This window comes from Tamandua tetradactyla, chromosome 11 (assembly GCF_023851605.1).
Source record: "Tamandua tetradactyla isolate mTamTet1 chromosome 11, mTamTet1.pri, whole genome shotgun sequence".
Classification (NCBI taxonomy): Eukaryota; Metazoa; Chordata; class Mammalia; order Pilosa; family Myrmecophagidae; genus Tamandua; species Tamandua tetradactyla.
Window position 1 is genome coordinate 97,312,053 of NC_135337.1, and position 13,267 is coordinate 97,325,319.

Genomic DNA, 13,267 nt, shown 5'->3' on the forward strand with positions numbered 1-13,267 from the left:
GAGCACAGGCTGTCTGTAATTATCCTATAAAAGGTAAAATAAAACATCACACTTGCCTAAAACCCAGACATTTCCTCTCAGGTTTAGGAATTATGATTGATCACAGTCAGAAATAATGAAGAGAATGGTTTCCAATGCATCTGAGCACTTTAATGGTGCACTGCCATCTATCAAACCACTCAGTTTCTAATAGAAAAATTATAGTCCTGCCTTATGTAAAATCTTATCCTTCTGCATATGACTTGTTAGAAAAAAATCTTGAATTATAATGACCACAGCTGGAATTGTTTTTATTATTAAGATTTTTCTGAAGTAAGTTTTAGATTTACAGAAATTCATGCATAAAATATATAAAAATACAGAGTTATAATATACGATCTTATTACTAATATCTTGTATAAAGAGTACAATTGCTATAATTTATGAAAGGACATTTTCATAATTTTACTATTGACTATAGTTCATTGTTTACAACAGGTTCATTGTGTTGTAGATCCCAGTGTTGTTTTTTCTAGTTTTATTCTGCAATATATGCACCAATTAAAATTTTCCTTTTAATCACATTTACATATATAATTCTGAACTATTAATTATATTCAAAATGTTGTGCTACCATCACCATCATCCATTAGCAAAATTTTACAATCCACCTTATAGAAATTCCATATATTTTCAACTTTAACTCCCTGTTCCCTACCCACACCCATCCCTTGGTAACCTGTATTCTAGATTCTAATTCTCTGAGTTTGTTTATTCTAATTATTTCATGTCAGTGAGATAATACAATATTTGTACTTTTGTGCCTGTCTTTTCACTCAACATGTCGTCTTCAACATTCATCCATATTGTCCCATGAATCAGAACTTGATTCCTTTTTAATACTGAATAATATGCCATTGTGTGGATATACAGAATTTTGTTTATCCACTGATGAGTTGATGGACACTTAGGCTGCTTCCATCTTTTGAGAGTAATAAATAATGTCACTATGAACATTGGTGTGCATATATCTGTTCAAATCCTTGTTTTCAATTCTTTTGGGAATATACCTTGTAGTGTGATTGCCAGGTCATATAGTAATTCTATACTTCATTTTGTGAGGAACAGCAAAAGTATCTTCCACATTCTATGGCAGCTGCATACTTTTAAATTCCCACTAGCAATGAATTAGTGTTCATTTTCTCCACATCCTCTCCAACTGTTGTAAATTTTCTGTACTTTTTTTTTAACAATAGTCATTCTATTCAATGTGAAATGGTATTTCACTGTGGTTTTCATTTACATTCCCTTCATAGCTAATAATGTTGTGCATCTTTTCATGTGCTTTTTGGCCATTTGTATATCCTATTTGGAGAAATATCTACTCAAGTCCTTTGCCCATGTTTAATTATATTATTTCTATTTTTATTGTTGAGCTGTAGGCCTTTCCATTGGCTTGCTGAACAATTCTTGGACTGCAAAATGGTGTAGGATGCTTTTATCCATCATTCCTTTTCTCTTTCTTTCATTTGAGTGTCACAGTTTCATCTTGCTCTGATGTCACTCCTGAACATTTCCACCTCCCTGCCCACTTTGCCCTACACAAACAGGAGTTTACCCTGACAAAATCACATTTATTCTATCTTGGTGTTTGCTTCTAAGAGGTTCCAGGTTTGCATAGCCTTCTTTGCTATTACTTTAAATAGTTACAGAATTTCAGGAAAATATCATTAATCAAAAGCTTCCAACAAGTTAAAGTTAACTGGACTATTTTCTGAGAGTCCCTAGCCCTTGTGCCTCTTCACTCTTAGTTTTTGAACAGCATTAATATCTATGGCTAATTCCTTCTAGTCTTTAGAGATTAAAAGCAACAGTTTAGAAAGATATGGAGCAATGAGGAAACCTGAAGGCAGGACTAGCTACAATAGCAGGTAGAAGCTGCCAAACATTCATGCATTTTTTCATTCTCTTTTACCTCCTTTTTTACTTCTTCATATCTTCACTTCAAAATATCTTTGATAAACTAGTACAAACCAGAGCTAGATATACATTAGTAAACATAATCAATATTCCCTATACTCAGAGAACTTACATACCAGTGGAAATTTGCAATAAATGAAACAAACTGGTTCCAGAGATCATGGAGAATCTTAGGAAGACAGTTCAGAAATGAAAACTTTCAGGTCATGAAAAGGCTAACTTGAAGCATCAATTTGCCTCCTTTCAAATAATAGTGAATATAATGTAATAGGATTTAGAAGGATTTTTAATGTTTTTAATTGAAATTTGGTTTTTCAAATAAAATAATTCTGTGAACTTGTAAACTAAATTTTCCAAAATAAATCCAGGGATAAGGGAAGAATAGAACAAGAATAAGGACTGAGGAACTAAGTCACAGTCCTGTTTCATCAAGAATGGCAGGAAAGGATGTCACCAAGTTTCTTCCCAAGTTTTCCAGGTAGCCCTTAAGAAGTTTTTCTGTAAATAAATATTTCAGTTGTCTTAGAAGTGATGAAAGTGACAACAAATAATATTAACAGTGAGTTTCAAAGTTGGCAAACATCATGACACACTATCACGGACCATAGCTAGGGGTGAAGTAGACAAGGTTATATGCTCACTCCACCACCCACTAGCAGAGGACTCATGCAATTCACCTCATCAATCTGTTCCTTATTTTCTTCATCTGCAGAATGAGACAAGAGTAGCACCTACTTCACAGGTCTAATGAATAAGTTAAATGAGATAATACATATAAAGCACCTAAACCAGAGTTAGGCAGGTGCTCAATACACATTCACTCTTATGTTATGCATTTGGTTCTCACTGGAACCTTGTAAAATGGGCAGAACAGGAATTACAGCACCCCTATGAATTACACAGAGTCTAGGGCTTCAAGTCATTGAGCAACTTGACTGAGATGACTTCAGGAATTGCTGAATAAATGTGTAAATATCTACAACACTGATGTATATAATATATCTATAAATAATAAAACCATACCAAAAATAAAAGACATTTCCATAGGCATACATTTATTCATAGAATTTGTATGCATCAAAGAACATAAATAAGTTAGGACAATATATAAACACTGTATTTATTTTCAATATTCAACCATCTCTGTGGCTTTTTCTGAATGCACAGTGACCTTAAAGAGTATTTTCAACACTTTATGCCAGAAATTACTAAAAAAAGGTAGAAACCATTAAATTGCATAATTTTTTCAGGATTTAAATGTTTCTATTTCTATCAGAATGTGGAGAGTCTCTAATTCTTCATAAGGATAAGAAGAACAGCTTCCTTTTTGGAAAAAAAAATCTGTACCTTAAACCCATGAATTTGACATCCTCAACATGAAGCAAATTCACAGGTTTCAAAAACTCTGAATGTTTTATAATTACATGTGGACTCTTTAAAGGCAACTCAATCAATGTAGCTATTACCTCAAATCTACCTCACAAGGCAAAAACTACTGTTTCCCAATGCCTTCTTCCAAGTTTCCTTTCATAGAAATTCCTATACAATCCTTTAAATTTTAGCCATACATGGCATCCTCTTTAAATTTCTTTGACTTTAATATTTATTCAGAGTCCTCTCAGGTAAACCACTCTATCATTAGAATATATTCTATTTTTATGATCATATATGTGTTTGTAAGCACAAACAATTTTTTTCATTAGTCTGTCTTTTTTTTAAATCAATATTTGACTTTTATATATGTCCTTCCATGCTTTGCTCCTTTGATTGTTTCTCCAGCCCCAAGGACATAACAAGCATTCTGAAATGTTGACAAAACAAACATGAATCCTTCTCATTTCTTAGTTTTTCTTGATTAGAAATGAATTTTCTCATATTAGCCATGATTTTATGGTAAAGCAAAGACATTTACTCCTTAAATGTATCTTTTTTTTGAAAAAACACTATCCCATGCTAAGTGAGAATTGAAGGTAAATTATGTTTGACAGAAATATGTGGCAAAAGAGTAAAATTTATATTTAAAAATGTACAGAAACATTTATAGTGGCATTTAAAGATTAACTATAAAAAACAAAAATATCCATTTGAAAATTATTCTTATTGTATTTACTTTAGGTGAAGGGCTATTTCCTTCTTCAAATAAGAAACAAAAATCTGCATGTTCAAGTCTTTAATCTCAGGTGGTGGTAAAGAATATTCTTTGCTTTTTGCTTGAAAAATTAGCTCCATTTCAATAAAATGTCTGAATATTATTACTAAAGCATGGGAAGATCACAAATGATCTTGCCAATGATCATAGGAACTTACAGTACAAAGTATACATAATAAAATCATTAATTAAGCCTACAGAACTGATGTTATTAATTAGGCTTAAGTAAAAATTTAGTCACATAGCTTGTCATCATTGTATTGAAAATGCTTTGTCTTCTGAAAGTTCTTGAACCATTCAAAAGAATCATCTTCATTTTCTCTCTACCTTAGCTTCATTAATTGGTATCACTGATGATGATTTATATTATCATGATGCCACCCTGTGCAATGGGTTAGTAGTGTTATATTTACCCAAGAGGAGACTCTTCTGCATACTCTTTAAATATGTAAGCAAATGAATCACAAAAATCCCTCTTGAGGAATTGATTCTAGGGCTATTCCAAATATCAATTACTATATATGTCAGAGTTCTGTCAGGAAATACACGCCACTCAAATTGACTAAATTAAGGAAAATTAATAAAGGAGTTATTTACAAAGAAGTTAAGAGAATAAGGAAAAATGACAAAAGAGACAAAATAGTGGACAATGTGGCAGATAGGAGCTTCCCTGGACAAACTTGATCAACTGGATTCTAACTGTAAGAGAGAGGTCCTGGACCTGAGATTTTAGCAATCTGTTAGGTGGTGCTTGATATTTCTTAATTAGAAGACCACTGATTTATTGAAATTATTCCAGCTTCAAGATTTCTGCTACGTAGCTTTAAAACACCATTACTTCTAGTGGGTGCAAGTGTAGTTTGGTGATAGAATTCTCACCTGTCATGCAGGAGACCTGGGTTCGATTCCCAGTCCATGCACTTCCCAAAAAGACAAACAAGCAAACAGAAATTCAAGAAATTGTGCTGCAATAACTGCATACTCACATGGAAAAAGAATGAAATGTGACCCCTGCATACAAAAAAAAAACCATCATTTTTAATATATACAAAAGCCACAACTAGTAATCGCAGTTATTAATCTTCTTTTACATGGAGGCAACTGTGGTTTAAGGAGATTAAATGACTGCTATAAGGTCTTACAGCTGGCGAGCAGTAAGACAAACCTTGAACCCATGTCATCTGCCTGACCTGGGCTGTCTCTACCACAACACTGATGAATCAGGTTTGACTACCCTTGAAGCACACAGGCCTATGATTTCTAACTCATGTTCCCTAAAAGCTTTTGCACACAAAGTATAATCTGCTGCTCAATTGGAAACTACCTCCCACATATGCCCATTCTTTTAGGAAATACAAATTGCCTGTATATTTCAGTCATCAGACTTTGTATCATGTGACTATTTATCCCTGGTTTTCTGGCACTTGCCTGTGAAGGGTCCTGGAGACCTAGAGATTTCTAGTTCCATCAAGATCAGGGAGTAATAAGCAATTCTGAGTGTGGCATAAAGAGTCCTGTGATCTCACCTAACTTCATCTCTACTCCTTCAACAAATACACCATGTATTTCTGGACATATCTGCTAAATTTCCACAAGTTCCTCTGCTCTCCTACATTACCTGCTTTGAGCTTGATTATCATGGCCTCTTTTGTCAGCGATGTCTTTTGACCACATGGTCAGTGTCCACTCATTGCTTAAGGACAGACACATGCTTCTCCTCCCACATCAAACCTCTCAGAGCACATAAGTACTTCCTCACTGCCCCTACCTGGCAGGGTCTCCTTTTTGGCCTGTCTCCCATGGTTGAGTATGATAATTTTATTGTGACCTGTTGAATATAACAATTTGATCATGACCTGTTGCACTAACTTGTTAGCAAGATTTGTTTTCATTCTACAAAATTTGCCCTTGTCTTAGATCAACCCTATGTCCTTGGTGCCTGGCAAAGATTCTATGGCACAGTTAATGTTAGACAGAGTCATGGTTTGGAGACAGGTGAAAAATATTAGAAGAAATTATTTTGAGCCTTGGCTTTGTCAGCCTACAGATTTGCTACATTGTCTATTGTATATACAACACTTTCTGTGTCTAAGAAAACTCATCTTTAGATGGGAATAATAATTTTACTTCATAAGATTATTGTGAATAACAAAATGAGATGAAAATTCTGAACCAGTTAAAAGAGTGTCTGGCCCATGCTAAGTGTTCAGTAAGTATCATGTTCTCATATGATGGAGAAACTAACAAGCTATTAATGGTATTAATCAATATGAAGCCATTCTTTTCACTTTTTAATCAGGTAATGATTCTATGAGGAGTGAGGGCACATGTTTCTATAAAATCTACCTGTATAGAGATTGAGGATAAGTCACAACCATATCTAAAGCAATATAGTCATAACTGGATAGATAGTCAAAGATTATGCATCTCTAAATTTTGCAAGGTAAACAGGATATACCTTGAATTTTGCAATTTGGTTATCTCAGTTTGCAATCCTAATGGTGATGAAGTTTGGAGTTAACCTTGGACAAGGTCATTGACTGCACTTGAAAATTTTTTGTCTATATGGGAACTGCAAGATATATTGCATAGAGCTATTTGATAATGAAATGTTCTAGTAAGATATTTTCTAAAGAGTAGATTATCAATATATCATAATCATTTTTTTAAATTCCCTTCTTTTGCTTTGAACACGATTCTCAGAAATGAGTCAACACAGATTTAATTGCCTTTGTAGAATCTTTCCATGGTATGAATCTCTGAAGTTAGCAACTTTAAATCTACTTATGATAAATTTGAGGAAATAAATTAAATGTTGCATGGGAAACACTAAGCCAGTTCTTGAATCAAAAAGTTGAAAATTCTTTGCCATGATTGCAACAAATGATGAAATTCTGGGGTCGTTAAGAGAATCAGAGAATATTAGAATCAGATAGGATTAAGATTGTGATTGAATCCGGGTGTTTGTAACTCTTTTCCAAAGGTAACTGCTATAGTTTATCTTGGATTTCATGTTTTCAAAGATCTTGCCCATCCATAAAATATTCCTCATTTTATACTTATTCATTTAAAACAGGGAGCCTAAATGACTTCATAATAAATCTACAGATGAACATGCAATAAAAAATGAACTGATATATCCCCCTCAAAATCACACGAGGAAGAGCCCATGCTAGTGAAGGTGAAATAAAAAAGTTATTTACAGAAATGAGATGTTTGTAATATAACAAAATCAGTTGTACTGGAGAAAATGATAAAATAGGAAAAGGTCATAAAAAATGAAAAGAAGTTAATTACAATTCAGTAGACAGGGCAGAAGATAAAAGAGGTAAAATTATGCATATCTAAAACCTAACAAAAAAGGAGCTAATTTAAAAAAAAATTTAAATATTCTTATTGACAAATCTTCACAAACATATGGTCCATACATGGTATACAATCAGTGGCTCACAGTTTAATGCATAGTTGTGTATTCTTCACCATAATCATTTTTTCGTGAAACATAACCACATATAAACACAAACATTCTTACCATATGATCATTCCATTCTTGTACATAGTCAGTAACCACAAAATCATCACATAGTTGTATATTCATCATCATGATCATTACTCAGAACATTTGCATCAATTCAGAAAAAGGAATAAAAAGAAATTATTTTTGTAAGGTAGCTAATTATGAGGATGCCTTGGGTGGAAATTCCTGAAATATAGAGGAACAACTGTAAAAGCCACCAAGCTTTATTTTGTACTTGAAAAGTAGAATGGAGGAAAGCTATGGCTGGAGCATATCAATCAGTGAGGGGGAGAATAGTGGGGATCAGGAGCAGAGTGAAGAAGGCCAGGCTTGTGGAGCTTAGACAACTTTGTGATAACTTTGGCTTTGACTAACTTGAGAAGTCATTGGAGGGTTGAGAGCAGCGCAATAACAGGACTTAAATGACATTTTAACAGAGCTGTTTTGGCTCTCTGTTGAAACTGAGTCAACTGGGCTGATGACAGAAATGGGAATACAATCAAAATCTTCTGCAGAAATATAAATGGGAGATGATAGTGGCTTAGCCTGGGGTGGAAATCCTGGAGTTGAGAAAAAAATAATCAGGTTCTTATATATTTAAAAAATAGAACTAAGAGAATTTTGCTAATTAATTGGATGTGGTGTGAAGGATAGAGAAGATAGATATTGAATGATATTACATGATTTTCTCTACACTGGATTAGTGTCATTTGCTGGAAAGAGATGTTGGTGTGAAAAGCAGGACTGGGAAAGTTTTTCAGGAATTCAGTTTTGCTTGAGATGCCCAGTAGATATCCAGTAAGAGGTGTTACATAGACATAAGGATGCATGGGTCTGAAGTTTGGGGGAGAAAAGTGGTTAGCAGATACAAAATTAAGAGTCATTCAGAAATACAGAACAGTTAAAGCCATCAGACCTGACAGGATCACCTGGGAGTGCATATAGATGGAGAAGGAAAGTTGTTAAATAGTTGATTTGGGGGCACTTCAAAATTCAGAGATGGTGGTAGTAATGCTGAGAACAAGCAGCAAGAGAAGTAGAAGGAAAGCAAACAAGCATGATGATCTGAAAATGAAGTGTATGGCATATTTCCAGCAAGAGAGAGTGATACACTGTGTCAAATGCGGCAGATGGAAAAAATCTGATGAGGACTGAAATTTGCTTATTGGATTAATCTACATGGAGTTCACTGGACATTGATAAGGCCATCTTTAGGAGGGTTTAGGAGAAAAAGCTTAATTAAAGCAGTGTCCCATTATTCTAGATTTTGCTCAGAAAAAATGAACTAAATACTAGCAATGAGAATTTAATATAAACAGCATTTTCCTAGGTCCCAGGTGAATGGGCCTATAAAGGTTAATAAGCATATTCACTGGGATTTATGTTTATTTAGCTACAAAATGACAGGTGGGTGAGTGGGTAGTATGACTGTAATTGTCATTTAAGTTGATTGTAATTGTGCATTTTCTGGGTGTATTACTGTGTACATTATATATTTTAGTTACACAGTAAATTAGAATATTGTACTTACATTTGCAGAGAATAAACAGCTCATTAGAATATTTTACTTGTGTTTGCAGTGCATTCTGAATAAGATGGGCACATTTCTGTTTTAGATGAAATACTGAGTCATGTAGTCATTTTCTAATGCATTTATTTTTGCTTAATTTTTCTTATGTAAAAACCCTTAATAATAATATGTAAAAATCATTCAAAGAAAAATAACATATTATATTCTAGAGCTAAATCCAAATTTACTTATATACAGAAGTATTTTTATGTATTATGTGTTTATTATTAAATATGGGTGAAAGACATTTTATCAGATGTGCTCTATAAGCACATCATTGAATATCATACATCTGTATGTATATTTTTAAAGACTTTGTATCAGCTACTGTCTTGTAACCTTTTTTTTCTAATAATATCCTGAGTAGTTTCTATATCTGTAGATATTATTATGAAATATAATTCCAATGGGTGTATAGTTTTCCATGATAGGTGTGCATCACAAGAAAATATCTCTTTTTATAAAATATATTAAATATATGCATGTAGCCCACTATTTTAGGAGAAAACATGTCACATTTAAGGTAGAAATCATCTATTTAGCCAAAAAGCAAATCAAAATGAGGAAGAAAACCACAATACAAGAAAATAAGAATGATAAGCCTCTCTTTCATTTAGTTAGCCATTCCTTATATAAAAAAGTAATTAACAATCTTAGAAACTTGATATTTGAATATGAAATTTGTAAAGTCTTATTGATTTTGCAAATTAAAAAAAAATCTAAAAAGTATATATGTATCAATTGGTTCATTCTAAACTTCTAGAGTTACCAGTAGTGAGATGTCATTTATTTAGTATATTTTCAGTATATGCAGCACCATTATTCATTATGAGAACTCATTTTCCCCCTCTTAGGTGAGATCCCTTGTAGCCATCAAGACAGTCAATCACACTGCAACTCCATTCATCCTGGTGGGCTTCACCACAGATCCTGTGATGCAGTTGGTTCTGTTTGGGGTGTTCCTTGGACTTTACTCTGTGACTATGGTGGGAAACACCACTCTCATTGTGTTGATATTCAGTGACTCTTGGATCCACACACCCTTGTGTTTTTCATTGGGAATCTGTCCTTTGTGGATCTCTGGTATTCCTCTGTGTACACCCCAAAGACTCTAGCGACCTGCATCTTTGAAGACAAGAGTATCTCCTTTGTTGGCTGTGTAGCATAGTTCCTCTTCTCTGCTGGGCTGGCCTATAGCAAATGTTTCTTGTTGGCTGCCATGGCTTATGACTGCTATGTGGCCATCTCAAAGCCACTGCTTCATTCTCAGGCAGTGTCCATAAAGCTATGTGCATTTTTGGTAGTTGCCTCACATCTCGGAGGCTTTACTAACTTGCTATCATCACAAAAAGAACTTTTGCTTTGGAATGTGGGGACAACATCATTGATGACTTTTTCTGTGATTTGCTCCTCTTGGGGAAGCTCACTTTGCAGGAAGGATGGTTACCAGGTTGTGTTGTTCTTCCTCTTGGTCTCCAATGTCATTGTCCCCATTGTGTTCATCCTTGCCCCCTACTTCTTCATCATCATCATCGCAATGATCCACTCCACCCAGGGCCACCTCAAAGCCTTCTCCACCTGCTTTTCCTACCTGACCTCTGTCACCTTATTCCATGGGTCTATTCTCTACACATATGCTTGCCCCAGTCTAGCTATTCTCTGGATAGGAACAAAATAATTTCTATATGTTACATTGTGGTGTTTCCCATGTTGAACCCAGTGATCTTCAGTCTGAGGAATAAGGATGTGGAAGAGGCTCTCTATACACTCTCCAAATAAATCCTGTTTCTCTATTTTTAAGAACATGCAGCACAATTTTGATCAGGGTTTTTGTATCTCAAGCATTGCTGCCACTGAGTCCCATCATGATCAAGGATGGTTATAGAGTTACAGAATTTCCCACATTAATATATGATTTTGCAGAAGGTCTAAGATAGGAAATTAAGAGCAATCTATGTGAGAATAGTCTTATATGAAACATAAATTATATTCAATTCCATATTTGTGTTCATAAAAAACAAGTAAACAACAGAAAAACTAAAACATAAAACAACTCTCCTCTTAAAGAAAAGTAAAAGAACAGTGACTTCTCTTTAGTGTAAGTATATTTAGCCAGACTGAAACATAAAGTATTTATCTATGCAATAATTTCTCAAAAATAGGGGAAATATGCTGCATTAATTTCTGATATTTTCCTATGATTACAAACTAGACAACAGACATTTTCTTCTTTTCCTTTCACAGAATTATAAAACATTTGTATGCACACTATGTCCCCCAGAGCATTAGCAAGAGCTAGAGGAAGAGCAAGAAGCTAATAATCCAGAAATGCCACTGGATCGTGATCTATGCTGTGAAAGACCATCAAGAGTTTTATATTTTCTATTAGAACATTTAATTTGAGAAAATTGTTGTATGAGCACCCATAAAAAATTTAGTTTGTTGGATATTTAATTAATTAAAGTCATATCTAAAAGACATTTTTGTCTTCAGAAAAAAACATGGTTTTATGAGAACTATAATATCAAAGGTGGGAATTATCAAGAGCTTATGTTTAAGAAAACGTCTGAGTCAGCATCGCTAGTTTTTTTTTAAGGATACTTGTCTAAATAAAAAATTTTAGAATTCCACTGTTTCCATATTGTGTTTCTTTTAGTTTGCAGTGTGTGAAAACTGACACTGTATACATCTCTGGGATTCACTTTCCAGGTAAAGTGTATGAATATCTGTGCTGACTGTTCCTCCCTGATTCTGTGTGGCAAACCTGATATTTTATGTGACTATATGGCTAGCTAATAGTTCTTTACATTTTTGTTATTGTTACAGTGATAGACACCAGGATATATTACTATAAACATAAATTATATAAACCTTGTTTTACTTATAAAAATCAATCAAAATTACATGGACCTTCTCAAATCTGTCCCTTTTTTATTGCTACCTGTTTGCATTCTTTATATAAACATTTTTCTTTTGAATATGTACACATAGACTACATTTCTTACTTTGTTTATTTTTGCCATAGTTATTTTCTGTTTTATTAGAATAATTGGGTTTTGATGCTCAGAATATCACAATTTGAATGACAAATCCCCCCAAACCGTACTCTAATGGTTCTTGCATTCAGTTGGATTTGTGTCTAAGTGAAAGCCAATAAATATGAAATAACAAATATCTATATAATTGAGACATAGAAAGTTATAACCACCTATTACATAATTGCAAATAAAAATCATTGTCTACCTACCTTTTCATGGTCATGGCCTATTCATTTTTGCAGTTGAATGAGACTATTTACCTGATAAAGTTTCTCAAACTTGTGAGAGAGATGCCACCATTTTATTGGGTTGTCATATATTTCCTTTCAAATAATATTCAAAGACAGTACTAAGAGGTACACTACTAAGTACATGGATTACAAACACAGACTTCCTTGACCCATTTTTAGCACATATTAATTCCCCTCTGATGATTGGGATCAATTACACTGCCCAGTGGAGTGACCCTGTTGGTTCAGGGCCAATAAACACCTAGATGGCCAAGGGCATCTCAGATTCCATTTCATCGGAATATTGATGACATCACTTTGGGAAAGCACTCTTCCCTTGGGTGCATAGACTTCTTAATCCACGTCTGATGTTAATGTGACAGGAAATAATATTCTAGTAAACTATTTCATTTAATAAAGAAACAGTGCAAATCATGATCATCTGAGAGTTATGAAGATGTAATTATGTATGCAAGAATTTTATTAGGGAAAACATCTGTTTCTGTGCAGGGCAAAGTGGAGAGGGAGACAGAAAGTATCCTAGACCATTGTGCATTCTAAGAAACGTTCAGTAAAATCAGCCAGGAGGCCAAGAGCTAAAGTCAGTTAATTGAAGAATTCAGAATCAAAAAAGAAAGAGGTCTGCCTTTGCATCCTGGTCATGCTCACATCGACTGGCAGTCATCTTTGGGAAGCATGACTTTGGTGGAAATGTGGAAATGGATTTTATAGCTCAGCATATAGACCCTTTAGTCAAATATACTCTCTGAACCTGTAGGCCTGCAAGATTCTTGTCACTAACCA

The 13,267-nt window shown here is 34.0% G+C and overlaps 1 long non-coding RNA gene across 1 annotated transcript in view; it reads left to right on the forward strand.

Annotated features, from left to right (window-relative positions):
- LOC143649724 (uncharacterized) overlaps window positions 1-11,779 on the forward strand; it is a 29,242-nt gene extending 17,463 nt beyond the window's left edge. The window contains exon 3 of the long non-coding RNA XR_013159149.1: window positions 11,440-11,779. This is a non-coding gene — a long non-coding RNA (uncharacterized LOC143649724). The remainder of the gene's footprint in view (window positions 1-11,439) is intronic.
- Window positions 11,780-13,267: the final 1,488 nt, after the last annotated feature.